The sequence below is a fragment of the Polyodon spathula genome, chromosome 19 (assembly GCF_017654505.1).
Source record: "Polyodon spathula isolate WHYD16114869_AA chromosome 19, ASM1765450v1, whole genome shotgun sequence".
Classification (NCBI taxonomy): domain Eukaryota; kingdom Metazoa; phylum Chordata; class Actinopteri; order Acipenseriformes; family Polyodontidae; genus Polyodon; species Polyodon spathula.
In genome coordinates this window covers 25,302,896-25,320,964 of record NC_054552.1, presented here as the reverse complement: position 1 = coordinate 25,320,964, position 18,069 = coordinate 25,302,896, and the positions used below count along the sequence as shown (strand labels likewise).

Sequence of the window (18,069 nt, the reverse complement as noted above, 5' to 3'; positions counted from 1 at the left end):
TGCTCTTCAGTAAAGTAGTTTAGTGCTTGGTAATCAGACCTCAGACAGGTTTGACTAGTTTATTTATGGGGGTTGGTCAACGGAACTGACTTGAATGACCAAATTGTTCTCTTTTGGAAAAAATAGAGGCGCTGTTCCTAAATAAATGGCTATGTAACTGAGAGCGCTCAACGTTGTTGCTGATATATCAAGTTAAGATTTACTTTGTTGAGACTGATACATTTAATGAGTCGATAACCCAAAGAATAAAATCCTTAGCATTAAATATAAACACACTATTAATAGAATCTCGTTAATGACGCGTACCATGTACTACTCCTTAAACTGTTATATATAATTTGCAGTTAAAACAAATTAATAAAAATACTAATGATGATGATGATGATAAAAAATCGTGAACATACACAATAAACTATTTCTCATTTTTTATGAATTCTACAATCCAAAATATAAATAATGAATCCTTTAAATATATTCGAGTTTTTTACTCTTTGTAACGTTTTGTCCGATGTACTGGGATATAAATGAGGTCGTTATTGTGTTTATACACAATAACACATGTCTTAATTTCTCCACACTATTTTTCATACAGACTTGTGGATGTTTTTTTTTTCTTTTCTTTTTAAGGTGCACTACCAGTGTTTAAACGTTGCTTGGTGTTGTCGTTTGTAGAAAGGCAACGCCTTACTGTTTTCAAGTTCACGCATGAAGAATTTGTTTCATTATTCTCAGTCACACAACAATTTCATGGCTGAATAGCCACAGAATAATTGTTTCAATGTATGATGGAATAAAACACTTACCATACACATGTGCAGTGTATAGTGCTTAAACTAGAGGTCGATTAATCCCTCTAATTTCAGAAGGAATTCCACAACACAGATATAGTATTGGAGGAAATACATTACAGGCGTTAATTACATTGATGGGAAACCAACTATTTACATGCCTGTGAAAAAATGAAAACGTTTTAGGATGTGAATTAAGGACGTCTAGTGGTGGATACCGTTAATTACATCTACATTTTAACAAGATGCATTTTGCCTCCTATAACCAAATTTAAATGAACAACAAATATGAAAAGTGATGGATATCATAGTATTGAAATATATGTTCATATCAGTATACTAGATTAGTTTATTAGTTTACTGTTTTGAGTGGAGTTATCTTTTTAATATAGAACTGGTTCTATTTAAGGACCTTTTAAGAGTTAAAGAAAAATAAATCACTCCATTGTTGTATTGCTAAAATAAACTTTCTTTTCTTTTAAATACTTCATTCATATTTAAGTAAAAAAAAAGGCTAGTAGACTTGTTTTGTTTGAAAAACAGAAATGTCAACGTTACAGAAGTACAGTTTAAAGTAAAGATGAAGGCATTAGCCAGGGATGCTTATCTACTTATGGTTTCCTTTACTTTTACCTCTAGCTGTAAAACTAGTCAGATCCACAGCCCTTGCTGAAAATCCATCCATTTTCCTGCAGCTGGCATGTCCTTCTCATTCTACAGAAGAATGTTAAATTCATTGGATTGAGAAATTGTTTTTTAGTTAAGATAAATAAAATAAAAATGATAAACGGCTTGTTTTTAGCTGCACTAGTCACATCTGTATCACATCCTTCAGTTTTTTTTTTATCTTAAAAAGTCTTTAAAAGACAATAGTCTACAAATGAATACACATTGTAATCTTCTCCTGTTGCTGCTTATGTAACGTTAGCAAAAGATGATCATCCCTTGATTATTGTTAATGAAACCAAATACTGATGGGAATCTTGTGAAATATATTAATTCAAACAAACCTTAGATGAGAGAACACTTCTTTTTTTTTTTTTTTAAAGCTGTACAGGGTTGAATCCAGCGAGACAGTGTTTAGAGGCTTAATTACAGGATTGTGGCAGCCCTTGTGTGCTGATGCAGTTGTTTTCAGTTCACCTGGGCAGTGCAGCTCAGTTATTGCTTCTCTTGTGTTGTGCTTCATTTCCACCTGCTCAACAATATAACAAACATTGTCTTTCACCTTAAACAACATCAAAGTGATCTGTGCTGCATGTGCAAGGCAAACAAGTAGAACCTCTGCTTTTAAGAGTCCTCTTTATTGACATTTTGGGATGATAAGGTAAAAGGTGGCCACTGCCTCTCATTCACAAGTGCAACACCCAACCAGTAGATTGCAGACTTTACCCTTCGCACACACAGCAAATTTAGAATAGGAATTTAGTGCCTTGCAGTCTGAGTGAGCTGTGATTTAAATTTCACATGACTAACCTGCCTTTTAGACAATAAGAGAAAACAATGAGCAGAAGGGGGAAGGATTACACTGATTCAATATAGCTGACCTTCCATTACAGTAATTCTTATTTATTTAGTTACAATATTTCACAACAGAATAAGGGCAATACGTAATTTCCAAAGATGTCCTTGAAGTTTCAGAACGTTAACCACCAAGACTTATTATTTTTATTATTATTTTGTGTTTTGATATAATTTCTATATTATAAGTACAACATATATGGTCCAAAAACATAAAAGTGCATCTGATAAAGACACTTAAAATCTGTAATGCATTTGTGTAAATGGGCTGTGCACATTCATCTGACTGATTATTTTGTTAATGAAATGTGATCTCTGATGGCTATTCGGTGCAGCAGGCTAATCCATTCATTTATCATGCATTTCACCCTCTGGAGGCCTCAGACCAGCTCTGGGAGTGAATGAAGTGAGTTTGGTGGTCTCAGTTTAGCCCCTAGTGGTCCATAGTCTATACCCCAAAACCACAACACAATCTAACACAGTTTAGCAGTCTCTTTATTTTGCGTTTAATTAAATCAGATCTGGCTCTAAATTTGTTAATTATTGTTGGACTAAGATGTATTCTTTAGGTGTGCTGTTGTTCAACTCATTACAACTATTGGAAGTCCAATCTCTCCAGGGAGACAATACCAGAAAACTCAAAGGCTTGCCTTACCAATTCTGTTTCGTCTTAAAGAACATCAATGTAGCTATTTTCAAATGGAGCTACCTACTATTCATTCTGAAAGGAAACTGTCTTGTTTATTATTCATTTTGTATTGTTTTATCCTTTCTGAAAAAAACAACATTTTTTTTAAAAACACTTTGAAGATGCTTCATTAAATTCTAATAATTTCTCTCTGTTCTTGTAACATGTTTGGCAGTCTCACAAGTTACACAGAATGTGTAATTCTGCTATGATCATCTGCTAGAATGGGAATGAGAATTTTTGTTTGCCCCAGAAAAGTACAAAAGCAGAGGTTCAGCTTCCAATGTTCAGAGTAGAGTTCGATCCCATGCAGAACAACATTTAGAATTAGATTTGGAACAGACTGTTTGAGCAATTACAAATGGTGACACATTAAACGTACTGAGATTTTTGCAGATTTTCTGCTACTAAAAATGTAATAAAGCTACCATAGACCTAGAAATGTTATGATTTGTATATGTTTAACATATGCTGTAAACCGACATCCTTACAGTAAATCTGTAGCACTACACCTTTTAATAATTTATTCCAGGAACAAGCAGCAGAAGTAAGCTACTAACGGACAGCAGAGCAATACATAATTTACTTAGCAATTTCTTCTGCTAGCTCTTTCTCCTCTGCTTGCTATTCACATTGGGGCTTCCAGCAGCAGATCATCAGAACTCTCCTTCCAACTTACAAAGCTCTGCCCACACTGCCTCTGTGCCTTCAGGTAGGCTGCTCTGAACAGCCAGTTATTTGTATTTATTTTTTCAACCCAATTGCAAATGTCCATTTTAAATGTCTCCTTTCTGCTGAAACCCACTTCTTGACCACGAAGACTGAAGATTATCGTGAGCTCTCCAATCTCACTGTCTAAACACTTTTGGGAACATGAAGCACACCCCCGGCAGAAAGGCAAAAGCAAAACTCCCACACACAAGATCAAGATCTTTAAATAAAGGGGTTGTGATTAGGGCCCTGAATCATACATTCTGAAAATGATAATAGTTTACTGGTGGAGGGTTGTGACTAAAATGGTGGAGGCAAAGATACAGGCTGCTTTGCTAGATTATATTCACTGGTTAAATGGGAGAGTGCTGTGTTCCCTTTGTTTCATGCTAAACATGTAATTTTCTAACTGGTATCGCAAAGTGTGGCTAAACCAGTATGAACTCTTTATGCAGCTTTGTCATTAGGTATAAGTGGTGCAGTGAATGAAAGTAATGTCCATGCAGTATTTCTCCCAAAAACAATCAGTGTATTTTAATAATAAATAACAAAAAGAATCCACCCCTTTACCAGCAACTGTATTGGGGGGGTACACGACGGGCTTGCACACCCAAAAATAATAATTATTAAACAATAGTCCGATGGTCGGTCCCACGTCCTCCGTGCACGAAATAGTGCATGCGCTGTTCCGGGGACCGTGGTGAAATATGTGGTGCTGTGCAGTAAAGTGCTCTTGGGTGCTTGCTGGCTTTGGCCATCACGTTACGTTTGTTCAGTGCAAAGTGGCGTACTGACATAGCTGCTTCCCCTTTGTACCCATGACCTCCTCCATGCAATCAACTCGTCGCCATGGTTTCTCCAATAGAGGGCTGTCCCGCAGCTGATCGCAATGGGGTCATTCCGGGTACGTGCAACTATGCGCTCCCCCTAATATGGTCACCTTCCGGTTTCCACCTACCATCAAGGCAGTTCTTCTAGGGACCGGCGTACCACCGTCTTTACACAACGCCCTTTCTGATAGGGAGGGAGATTTACAACATTGATACTTTCTCTCTTTATCACATATTTCACCCCTCAGAGTGCTGCCTAAGGAACACTAGGCCAACTCTACATTGCCCAATGGGCGCCCCTTCCTTGAAAAAAAATTTGCATTTTGATGCAGATTTTGGATATGCATTGAACTTGGAGATGGAATTAACCTTTCGGAAATCCACACAGAACCAAGTGGAGCCATTCTTCTTGCCCACCTCACAATAGGGCTGCACCACTCACTCCAGGAAGGCTCAGTGACTCTAAGCACAAGCATATCCTCCACCTCCCTGAGAACGGGATCCCTGTGACTCTCCGGGATCTGGTACGGTCTCTCTCAGACCCTGACACCTGGCGGAGTAATAATAGCATGATAAGTAACATTAGTTCTGCCGGGCAAGTCAGAAAAACATCACTAAACAGTTCCACCAACCGGTGTAGCTCACATTTCTGATCTGGAAGTAACTGTTCCCCCATAGGGATGTTAGTTGTCATAAATAGGGCTTCCCTTTCACTCCAGGGTTTTAGCAAGTTAATGTGATAAATTTCGATCTTATTTCGGCGATCGGGTTGTCTAATTTCATAATTCACATTACCAATTCCCTGTATCACCTCATATGGCCCCTACCACTTTGCATACAACTTAGATTCTGATGAAGGAAGCAGCAACAGTACCTTATCACCTGGCCGAAAAGTCAGAATTCGTGCTTGTTTGTTGTACAGCTGCTCCTGATGATGCTGAGCTGGTTTCAGATTTTCTTGTGCCAAACGACCAAACAATGCTAGGCGATCTCTTAACATGAGTACATATTTGACTATGTTTTTGGAAGTTTTTGTTTGCTCCTCCCACCCTTCTTTCACAAGATCAAGGATACCTCATGATTGCCTCCCATACAGCAGCTCAAAGGGAGAGAACCCAGTCGAACTCTGAGGCACCTCTGCAAACATCAGGTAGGGGAGGAGTTTAACCCAATGTTTCTGCTCTTGGTTGACAAATCGCTTCAGCATCTGTTTTAAAGTCTGATTAAAGCGTTCCACCAAACCGTCCATCTGCAGGTGATAAACAGAGGTTCAAATGGACTTCATTTGCAAAATTTTTATACAATTCTTTCAAACATTGTGATATGAAGTTCATTCCATGATCAGAAAGGATTTCTTTTGGAATCCCTACTCTCGCTATAAATTGTACTAACTCTCGAGCAATTGCTGCAGCACTAGTGGATCTCAATGGTAAAGCCTGGATATCTAGTCGCATAGTCCACCACTACCAAAATATGTGTATATCCAGAGTCAGACTGGCTCAATGGACCCACTATCCATAGCAATGCATTCAAAGGGAACTGAGATCAGTGGCAGTGGGACCAGCGGGGCCGGGCAAACCCTCCCCGGCGCTACTTGCTGGCATTCTGGACACTCCGCCACATGTCGTGTCACCTCACTAAACACTCCCATCTAATAACACTGAGCCAATGTTTATTCCTGAGCCTTATCGCTACCTAAATGGTCCGAACACAGGACATCATGAGCCAACCGCATGATCTCACGTCGAAAAGACTGGGGAATGAGTAATTGTGTTACAATCTGGCTTGTGCTCGTGGCTTGGGATACCCTATACAGCAAATGCTCGACAATAATGTGGTGAGGATATGTAAGTGGCTGGTTATCCTTTACAACCTTCCCCTCAATAGACCAAACCTGCCCCCAGATGTATGCCAGCGAAGGATCATTTTTTTGTTCCAATGCTAGGTCCACATCTCTTTCCCAGAATTTCGGGATATTGAGCAGAGCTTCAGTAGCTTCAGCACTGGGGGCCTCAGTAACCTGCCCCCGCAATTCACATTGAGTCCCAACCCCCTTTCTCTTGCATTTAACAGACTCTGAAGTTTCACCCACCAAACACCAGCCTTGTTTCATTAACATTCCTTTCCATTTTTCAACCCTTTGCTCTCTTTTTGTTTTTTTCAGGTGAAATAGGGAATGGAACAATTCAGCTTGCAGCGGGAAGATTTTCCCCAGTAGTTTCTTCAGCCTCTCCCATGGTCTTACCGGAGACTGGCTTTACCATTTTATTAATGTCTCGACCTAAAATAACTGGATATGGCAACTTTGCAGCCATGGCCACGATTACGCGGCAGGTTTGACATCCAACAGTCAAATCTAATTTATTGAGGGGGTAATCCTTGTCATCCCCATGAATATAGGAAATGACCACTACCCTGCGTGACCACCAAGGTACCCCCATCAACAGAGCCTCCTCAATCAAAGTTTGCCCACATCCTGAGTCCACTAATGCATGGGTGCTCACAGCACCAACCCCTACATCAACAATGCAAGGCCCCTCCCAGTCAATACCCCTGGACTGACCTGGTGCTGTGGGTAGGTAATGGGAGGCCGCACCACATTCCATCGCCGCTGCACAGTTGCGGGCGAGGTGGCCAACCTCATGGCATCGGTAACAAGTGGGGTGAAAGGGTGCCCACGGAGCTTGTATGTCCCGCTGCCAGTTTGGCAGTGGGGAGGGGCTCTTTGCTTTCACCCCAAAGGGGGTCAACCTTGCCCTCTATGGCTGTGGAGGAAGGCCGTCTGTGGGGTGCTGATGAGAAGTAGCCCTGGGGGCGGCCAACGACCATGGGAGCGGATGCCAATGCATTGTCATATCCCTCAGCCAATCGAACGGCGGCTTCCAGCGTGGTGGGTCGATGCCTGGTGAACCAGTTCTGGGTGTCCGGCCCCAGCACCTTCACGAGCCACTGGGTCACATGATCTACTAATTGCTGGGCCTGTAATGTCAAGCTGCTGGAGAATAGCCTGCTTCACCTGGTCGTACACCAGGGCTTAGTCATGTGTCAGGGCTTGATAGGCTGTCTGGGCCTCTCCGATCAAATTGGGGCCCAACTGGGTAGCCTACCACTCACGAGGCCACCATGCTGCAGTTGCTTGTCTTTCAAAGGCAACTAAATAAGCCTCGGGGTCATCCTCCAGTGACATTCTTACTACCTTTACCCTTGGTAGTGGCACTGCTGGTTTGGCCGCCAGTTCCCTTCCCCGATTAGCCTCCAGGAACAGGCTGTGCATCCTCTTTCTCTCTTTATCACAAGCTTACAGAGAGAATGAGTGGGAGAGTCCAAGAAGCAAGACTTTCTAATAACCTCTATAGGAAAGTCTACCACGGGATAGACCTAAATCACCGCTGCAATCCACTTTATATGAAAATATTAACAGTGTTGCCCCATTCTACCAGTTTTGTATGCAATTGAAGCTGCACTTAGCTATGCTGTTATAAGCACAGAGCCATTGCATTGCAGCTGAGGCTTTGTAAGTGTGACTTCAAGTTAAAGCTAGGCTTTATTTTGTCAACAGAGCTATGGCAGTTCAAGTGACTTTTCTAAAGACTGTATTTCCATAAATCCTCATTCTTGGTGGGGCTGAATGACTTGTAGATTTACGGCCAACTAAATCAAATAGCTCTATGGTATAATTTTCCCTTGTCATAAAATTGTATTTTGTTTTACATGGATAGTAGCCAATTCATCCCTGCCCTATTCACAGGCTAAAAGGTTACCAGCAAAAAAAAGTTAAAGGTAGGGTCTAGTTTTTCTCTACGTTTTTCAAGCGGGTGTTTAAAGGTACAGTATTTGTAGAACATATTGATTCTCTAAGTGTGTTTGCTTGCACTCTGTAATCGTTAAGGCCATGCACTCTCCTTTCCATTTGAATTGTGGATGCAATAAACTGTTACTGTTATTTGTTCCTGCTTTTTTCCTTAAGGGGTAAAGTGACTATTTCCCTTTTAAATTGTCCCATTCTGTGATATGATGGCCAAAGTGATGACAACTTATTGTTTTATAACTGAATGCAAAGTTTTTCCCTCTTTACATTACTGTGCTTGAGTATATATTCCCCTATATAATCTGGGTACCGAGTAAGAAACCAGTACAATTATTTTCCAATTATGTCTTGCTGGGCACCAGCTAACTAATAATTGCTGGCATGTTCAGCATTCTAGGCTGGATCAAAGAATGTATACAGTGGTACAGCAAAATCTGTTATCCCGATATTGCACAAGTGTGTTATTTATTTTCCTAGCAGGGAAAACATTACCATCACCCTTTGTTAGCTAACACAGACTCGGTGGAAAACAGTGGAGCAGTGCCTGTCCTTTCACTTTTCTGAAGTGAAGGACCTGGCGCCACCCGCTGGCCTCAACCAGCTGTACATTAGGCAGTCTCGAATGCAGCGGCTCGCTACGCCATTTTGACCCCCACCGCCTTCAAAATAAATAAATAAATAAATAAATAAACCCTCGAAGTTAACAGACGTTAAGCCAGACAAACAGCAGCGTACGTTTTGTTCACAAACGACACGACGGGAGAAGAGAACACCAATGAGATAGCGTATGGGGGCGGGTGTTATTGGAGCTTGACGTCATGGTGTGGAAGAGATAGGGGGAGGAGTGACTGTGCTTCTGCTGCAGCGGAGAATGACAGGATGAGAGAGGGAGAGCGAAAAAATATAGTGCAAGAGACGGGGATGCGTGTTTATTATAGGGGCTGAATCGGGTATTCACTCAGCAGCCAGAGGAAAAAAAAATGGAGGTGGGGAGTAATGACTGAATATACTCTGGTAAGATACAATGTTTGTTTTATTACAGCGATCGGTAACTTGTAAATATTAATTATTTAATAGAGTCAGCTGTCTGAATCACTGCGGACCCGAAACAGGTGCATTCAGAGATATTCCTAATTCAGTACGCGCCTGTGTCAATTTGCATGCTGCATGTTATGTGCTGGTTTTGTTTCTGTAAAAAGCATCTAAGCATCAGTCACATTAGGCTCTCCAACAAACAGAAGAGTTGCTGTTATTTTAGGATGTCGGGTTGAAGGCACCTTGATAGATAACGATCTAATGTACAAAATTAACGGTGTGGACAAAAAGAAAGTGGTCATTATAAAGATGTAAAGATGTTAGCAGTCAGAGCACACCAACCAACTTTGTCACTTTAATTATTTAGTCGAAAAGAAAGAAGAAAAAAAAAAACACCAAACATGTGTAAAGATAAGGTGCGCTGCTTTTGTTTTGGAAGGATACCTGTATATAGGTCTACGCAGGGGTGTTTTCATTTGATAATCTACTGTAGTTTGTAGTTGTATTATATTCGCTGGATTCGTGATTTTGTCTGCAGTTGGAACTAACTGAACAGAGATTGGCAGATCTATGTTTGATCTTAAAACGATGTCCCTGTTTAGGTAATATTCCCAGTACAAAGACAATGAATATAATGGAAAGCAGCTACTTTTGACTGTGTGAATTCGGGTTTCCAGAAAGCGTGACTTTTAGTTTTGACTTTGATCATGTGGCATTTGCTACAAAAGCGTTGTTTCCCGTTATAGTGGACCGTTAATTTGCAATACTTGTTCGTTATCTGATACATAAGGTTCTGAACAAAATACGGTGATGTGAAATGCAGCACATTCTATACTGTACATGACAGGAACTTTAAACAGTAAATGCAATAGTATTTCGTGAAGACAGTGCTCATGTAGCACGTGTGTATACTCATGTACAGTATGCTCGTGCTAACCTACGTCAAAATACAGTACGTAGTTTACATGTCTTTAAAAATGCCTGCAAGCTAGTGTTAAAACATCAGGAAGGTCAAACTGTTGTGCTTTGCCAAAAATGTTTCACTCCGCTGGGTCCTGCCTATACAGAACTAGCCTTTATATGTAATAGAAGCATTGTTTTTATATAACCTGCACCGGTGTGGTCGGACTTTTTAGTACCCAGAAGCCCCAAAAAGCACAGAAGGTCAGAATATAAACAGCTGTATCTGTAGGGGTCTGAAACAAGTAGCTTAGGAAAATATTGTTTTTGCATTACTGTGTTAATGTTAATTATAGTAATAGAGCAGCTTGTAATGATATAGAATATTATTTTTCTCGCATCTGACTCGTTGAGCAGTGAGTCATATAAAACAAATACAACATGAAGCAATAGCGAATTTCACTAAATCGCAAACCATTAAGGTTAATACTTGGGTCAATCTCAGCCACTAATTTATGTTTTATAGTGTGACTCATTCAGGACTAGAAGGAACGTTTTAAAGTGAAAGAATTCTATACGTTTATTAAAAAGTTAAATATTTTGGACAGACATTTGGTCACTCTCTTAGAGAATGTCCCCATTTCTGATACACAATCTAATCAAATGGTATTGTATGGGCACCTTAAGGAAAGTGCTATTGAGACCTAAATAGAGATGGTCTCATACATAGACTGTCTCAACATTTCTTTCAGACAGAAAATAAGAAATAGCACTTTTCAGCCATTGTATGCACTGTAAATGCCTGAAGGAGAAAAAAAAAAAAAAATCATATAAGATTATGCTTTTAGTTTAAGACATGACCGTTTTATGAAAATTACCCTTTACTGTATGAGCCTGGTTTTGTATAAATACAATTTAGTAAGACAGATATTGGTAACATTTTTAATTTGAATAATTCAAAATGTGGAATGTAAGTAGCTTTATTCAAACTCTGTCACTGGAGTTGATTGGAACTTTGTTTTTGTCTTTTGTATTGTTTGAAAACTTTGGTTCTGGGTAATTAGCACTATGATCTAAGAGCTTGGCATGGCATAGATGCCACTCCTGATAATGTGATTTGAAAGACCTACTCCCTCCCTCCTTTTAATATCCTGTCAAAAGCAAGAAATCATTCTAAGCATCAGCTCTGTAATTAATGTATACCATCAAAGCCCCAAAATAGGGTTATCTGGGGGAAATATGAGACCATTTCAAAATCTTGAACTCTTCTACTCTTAGTGGTGGTCTTTCTTTCTAAAAACAAGTATGTATTTATTTTTTTATCTTTAAAGAGCTGTGTGTTATATTTAATCTGGGTAATTGTACTATGTTTTGTCTGTGTAAATACTGATCTATAAGGTTAATTCTTCATTTTAAACGTTGAGTAAAATCATGACCCACATATTTGAACCCATCTCTTGCCCGTTAAATGCAAATACGAGGCATAACTTCCCTTGAAGTTTCGAGAAATGTTATATATTTAAAAAATGCTTTTGTTGTTCTAGATTGTGTATTCTTCTGAGACCAGAACAGAGTCATAAACTGGGTTGTTCAAGTCTTGCGCATTTTTGCATTTGAAATGAACATGAAATGAACCTTGACATTTGTTTTTTCTGCAAACATGCTGAAAAGCTTTTAAAGAATGCCAGACTTGCTTTACTGACTGGGGCTTTTTTGTTGTTGTTTGTTTGTATTGGATGAATTAAGGTTTAGTGAAAGGCAATAGATTAACAGTACTGGTACATCAGTGTCTTGAATGTTTGGTGCCTATGCCAGATTGTGATAGCAGTTTTGTGGATAACGGCAAAAAAATTAAAATCCACTATTTTCCTAATATTTGCTTGTCCAGGTCCTAGAAGCTGATTGATCCCAAAACTTTGTCAGAAGTTAAACGATCCCACTGATTTATTCAGCATACCATTGTGGCACCATTCTAACAATGGTTTCACAGTACTGGAGATAGTTGACATTGAAGATTACGGTAAGGGGATTGATGGAGAAGTAAACTGAGGATGTACCAGTAACTGGAAGACACATAGTGGGTTTATGCAATCAAATTGTCTAGCTTTATTTGTATTTCCCTTATACTGTGAAAACAGTAGGAGGGGAGATATTTAGTTTAACTTGGACACATTCGTCAGGTCAATTCATTGTAATTGTCATCATGGCCTGAAAATAAAACATGAAGCAACTGACAGAATAAAAAAAATACACTGGGAAGTTAGGTCACCAAAATCAGTACGTTTTTATTTATTTCATCTTCAGGGCAGCTGATTTATGATTGGGGTGTATTTCAGGAGGCTTACATATATAATTTTTCTCAAAGTCAAGACCTAATTAACCTAGACCTGCCCTTTGGGATTTCCAGTTTGCTTATGAACCTTGTTAAGAAGTGTCTGCACCCTTCCATGAAATAGCTTTTAGCTCACAAGGGTAATGGATGTTGCTTTGTTTGATCACTAGTGCTCATGTTGTCAGTTCATTACCTCCAACAACGCAAGTGAGGCGAATGGCAACATTCCACGTAAGTGGGTTTCTAAATTTGACACATATGGTAGGTGTAGCATTCTGTTTTTCAGCTGCACTTCCAACTAAAGCACTAAATTCAACTAAACACACCTAAACGTGATCAGCATTCATTGCAGCGGATGGGACATAATTTGTTCAGTGGGCTTAACTTCCACCGTTTACTGCTGGTGATCTGAATTCAAACTGAAGGACTGAAGTCATTGTATTTTGTGTCTTGCTGTTAATTGTACTGTAATTCTTTGCATGTATTTTTTGTATACAGCTATTAGTCGCCCTGGGTAAGGGCATCTGCTAAGAAAATAAATGTAGCCTCTTCACAAGGGAAAAGGAGTTGTGGTTGTGTGAGAGTCAGAGCAGTCTCTATGAACTGTAACATTATTGTTGAATCTGACTCTGTTGCCAGTGTGTTCTGAAAGGGAAGCCCTAGATTGAATAACCATGGGAAGTCCATGAACCACCCTCCTCCTGCCAGTATAGATCTCCTCAGGTCATGGTTGAGGCCCAGTAGAAAATCAGCATGGTTAGAAATACATAGCATGACCCTTCCTCAAGGATTAGCAGTATAACGAGCAGTCCAGTCTCTGTTTAAAAAGCTCTGCTTTACCTTGGAAATGACACAGCAGGATATGAAGCATCACATAAGGTAGTTGTAGCTCAGTATTGATTTATGAAAAAGTACATCTTCAATGAATACAAGGATATGTGTTATATTTGTAAAGAGGACCAGCATTATCTCAGCAAAGAAAGCCAATATAGGTTGATTTATTTCTAGCAGTGGATCTGATCAACCCATACCATACCATACCAGAATTAACCACAGCTGGATTATTAGAGTATTTATTGAATCGACAAGCTATCCTTGGTTTTTTGGAATTCACCATAAAAAGGTGATTGTTACTACCCAGATGGACTCCCTATTACTGTAAAATGCTCTACTAAAACAATTTTATATCTGATGTAATATTTGCTGCCCGGGAAGTGAATCTTTAGTGTGGTAGCCAATGGACTTTACCAGAGTCAAAGTGGAAATAAAGTAAACTGTATACTGAAGGGACTTGTAAGAAAGGTGCTCTAATGAGAGGCAAAAGCTTGGTTAATAACCTTTTAATGAAGTACACCTGAGTTTTTTTTTTTTCCCACTGTGACTGGCCTAATTAGACTCAGGTGTGAGTCATAAAGCTCAATGTAAAAATTGTAATGGCTAAACTGCTCTGCCACAATGGAAGCCTTGTTTGGATACTGGCTTTTTATGTCAGTGAGGGTCACGGGGGTTTTGTCCCAGATGAATGACTGATGCCAGAAGTAGAAGCAAAATGCAGCAGAACACCTAAAGCACTGGACTGAATGAGGGTAGATGAGGAAGAACTAGGCAAGTAATGCCCTCAGCAGCTCAGCAGCCAAGAGCAACCCTTGATGCCTGCCACCTGTCTCAACACATCAAAGCCCAGAAGTCTATTCAGGAAATTGCACAGTACTATGTTCAACTACAAGCGACAATACAAGAAGACAAATAATAATTATAATAATAATAACCACAGCACATGGTTATCACAGTTTTTGTGTTTCAGCATATTTTCAAAGTTGCAATAAGGATAGTAGATAATTATATAATCAAAATTGAGAGCTAGAACTAGTTCTGAAACATATGTGCAGTATTTTGCTTTCATAAAAAAATTTTTTTCCAGCAAATGCCTAGTAAATTGGACCTTAAGAGTCTCTAAAGCAGTATTCATGGGAATAATGCATTCTGAATCTTTTTCATTTTATCATGTCAGTAGGTGTTATATCATCAAGCCAACCTGGATTCAATATTAGTCTTCTTTGCTGGTTTCACTTGTCTGCATTATACATGCACCGGCCGGTTCTTCCTGAGCAACATATGAAGAATCCAACCCTTCCTCACAAACTACTCCACACAACTCCTCGTCCAGGCCCTGGTACTATCCTTCCTAGACTACTGCAACTCCCTCCTGGCCGGCCACCCTACGTCTGCCACCCGTCCACTCCAGCTCATCCAGAGCTCCGCTGCTCATTTGGTGTTCTCTCCGCCTCACTTCTCCCACGCAATTCCACTGGCTCCTGATCACCGCTCGCATCCAGTTCAAGACTTGTACTTGCTTAATCATGCCTTGACCAGACTTTACCCAGTTACCTCCAGAACCTCATCTCTCCCTACACCCCCACTGGAACTCTCTACTCGGCCTTCACTAGATGACTGGCTGTACCTCCTCTATGCTCCCCTGCCTCCAGAGCCAGCTCCTGCTCCTTCTCCACCCTCGCCCCGCAGTGGTGGAACGACCTTCCTACAGATGTCAGGACTGTCCAGTCCCTGTCCACCTTCCGGCGCCTCCTCAAGACACACCTCTTCAGACAACACCTGTAAAACTCAGCTCTCCCGCTGGACAATATAGCACTCTGCCTTTAGTACACTTTAACTTGCACTTATCTGCTTCCTGTTTTACTGTATTTAATCCTGCACTTCACCCAATCTGTAGTACTTTGTATTTCACTTGCACTCATATCTAACCCTGATGTATCCATCAACACTTATCTGCTCTCGAACTGCCCGATATCAAATTGTACTTTGTTTTGTATTTGGTCTTATTAGGACTGAAGTCACTGTATTTTTATCTTGCTCTTAACTGTACTGTAATTCTTGATATGTATTTTTGTATATAACTAATTCACCTTGGGTAAGGGCATCTGTTAAGAAATAAATAATAATAATAGTAATAATAATAATAGCTATTATGCTAAAATGATCTTGAATTATTTGTGATAATTTCCTGATATTTGCCACACATTGGGTTTAGGCAAAGACCAATTCTGTGTAAATATTCTTGTTATGAGCAAAATGCTAAAGAAGCAGATTATGATGCACCCCCAAGGAGTGGTACAAATCTGTAAAATTGCACTTGTGATAATACCTTCAAAGCCCATATAAAGTATAAAGGCATCTGCTAAAATTAATTTAAAAAATTAAAAAAATTTTGTCCTGTAAAATTTGCTCTGCTATCGTTTTTAATTTCGAGTCAATTTATTATCAACCAGATATTATTGCAGAGAGTCTGCAGAAGCACTGGAAAGGGCAGATAGGTATCATTTTGTATGTGGTTCAGCAGCAAAACTAATAAGAGGGCTTTCAGTTTAACTACTGCTGTTCAATAGCAATTAAATAAAATGGGGTCCTTACTACAACCATTACTCTTCATCAGCCAGTAATATGTGGCTGTGCCTTCCTACCCCAAGGACAGTACATTTTCTTTATTGTTTTACATTAACATTGTTCTGTTCATTTACTCACCTTTCCAGTAAATACAATTGCTTTAATACAACAGAAAGTGTTAACAATACAGAGTTATTGCATACAGATGCTGGTGTGCATTGGCTTCCTTGTTTGTCTTTTTTTTTTAATAGGAGGTATGTTTGTGGTTAATGGAGCCACAGGGCTGCAGAACTTTTAATGAAGACAAAATGCATTGTGTGGGATGTAGTTTGCTTGCTTGCTTTCCTCGTGTACATTTATCTTCTGTCCTTGTACCATTTAAATAGCCTTCTTCAAAAGCAAGTCTACGTTCTCGGGCGTGGAAGGTATTGTACTAGTAATTCTCTTTGAATCAATTCAATTTATATTTGATGAGATTTTATATGATGTAATATGATTTATTAATAATCATTTATTTATTAATAATCTTATTAGGAACAGTGCTCAGATAGCAAAGAAAGAGGAAGAATGTTATAGAAGCCAATACCTATGCTCTCTTACCTTGAAGGTGGTTCCTGTAGGCCACGTGCACACTTGCAATAAAGAGCCTTGTATAAAAGTTATCATACTGCAATGTACTATTTCTAACATGTAACAATGTTAGACATAGGCTTCATACTGGTTACACTCTGTATTCTATGATTCTCTTGATCATCTTAGGCAGTATTACAGTGTTTCTTAGAGAGAAGAGAATGAGAAAAAAAAATGTTTATTATTTTTTTTTTACACAACCATAACACCCAATGTCATGGACTAGGAAGATAAGGGAGAGTGAAGCAGTTTTTATCATTTGTTTTTTATGTAGCCTGAATGCTTTTGTAAGAAACCATACGCTGTTAAAGCTGGTTAGATCAAAACTAAAAAGCTAGTGTGACTACTCACTTACACAAACTAAGAAGCTCTGAGTCTGTAGCCTTCTGCGGAAATCATTTGGACTTCCATTCATTGACTCTCCAGACTATTTATCTTACTATTGTGGGAAAGGGAAATATGTACTGGTAACTGTTACTTATGCTGTACTTTATATTTCATGACTCCTTGATTGCAAACTTAAACCAACCCAACCCCCTCTTCATTTATCTCTGTGTGAGATTGTGACAAAGACGGCTGTAGTGGGGACGTCAGACCAGAAATAAAACGCAGTACTGCGAGATGAAATGATAGATGGATGTGCTTCTGCGTGGTTTATTATTATAAAATAAAACAGTACAAAAAACAAGACACGGCACTTGATGCCAAAATAAATAGACAATCAAAACGGACTAACACTTAAACAAACAGTGCACTAACAGACAAACATAGTGAGTCAAAACAACGGTTATATATTTACGTTTAGTTTTCATTTTAAATTCTCTCCTCTCCACGCCTGTTCTCCACTCACTGAACACACAACCCCAAGTGAGTAAAAACATGCTGCTTTTATGTAGCTGTACCAAGACTCAGTTGCTAATCAATCATTCAATTGGAGTCTCGGTACAACTGCACGTGAATCAGTAAAAATGCAGTTCCCTGTGCTCACATATTATTACATTTTATCTACACGTGAAGTGCTGTGCAATCCTCGTGCCTAAATACAAATATACATTTTAAACACTTGTGTTACACAGACCCATTTATATCCCATTTATCGGTGACTATACACCAACATTAACACACTACACATAACCTACAACACAAATAAATAGCCCAGGGGTGGTGCACTTTGCCACAGAGTTGTATTTATTTAATTTTTTGTAAGGAAAGAAAAGACTGTTCTGTTCTGAATCTCTCAGTAATGCATGCAAAGATGTTTTTATATACAGTGCCTATAGAAAGTCTACATCCCCTTAAACTTTTTTCACATTTTGTTGTGTCAGTGCCTCATAGTTTCATGCATTTAAATGAGGAATTTTATTCCACTTATCTACATGCCATACTCCACAATGTTAAGGGGAAAAAAGGTTTTTATTGAGAAG

General features: G+C 39.3%; 1 protein-coding gene across 1 annotated transcript in view; it reads left to right on the top strand.

The window, feature by feature from the left end:
- The first annotated feature begins 9,204 nt into the window (after positions 1 to 9,204).
- Positions 9,205 to 18,069, top strand: part of LOC121294732 (OTU domain-containing protein 7A-like) — a 119,902-nt gene continuing 111,037 nt past the window's right edge. The window contains exon 1 of the mRNA XM_041218777.1: positions 9,205 to 9,360. The gene's annotated coding sequence lies outside the window, so the exon portion shown is untranslated. The remainder of the gene's footprint in view (positions 9,361 to 18,069) is intronic.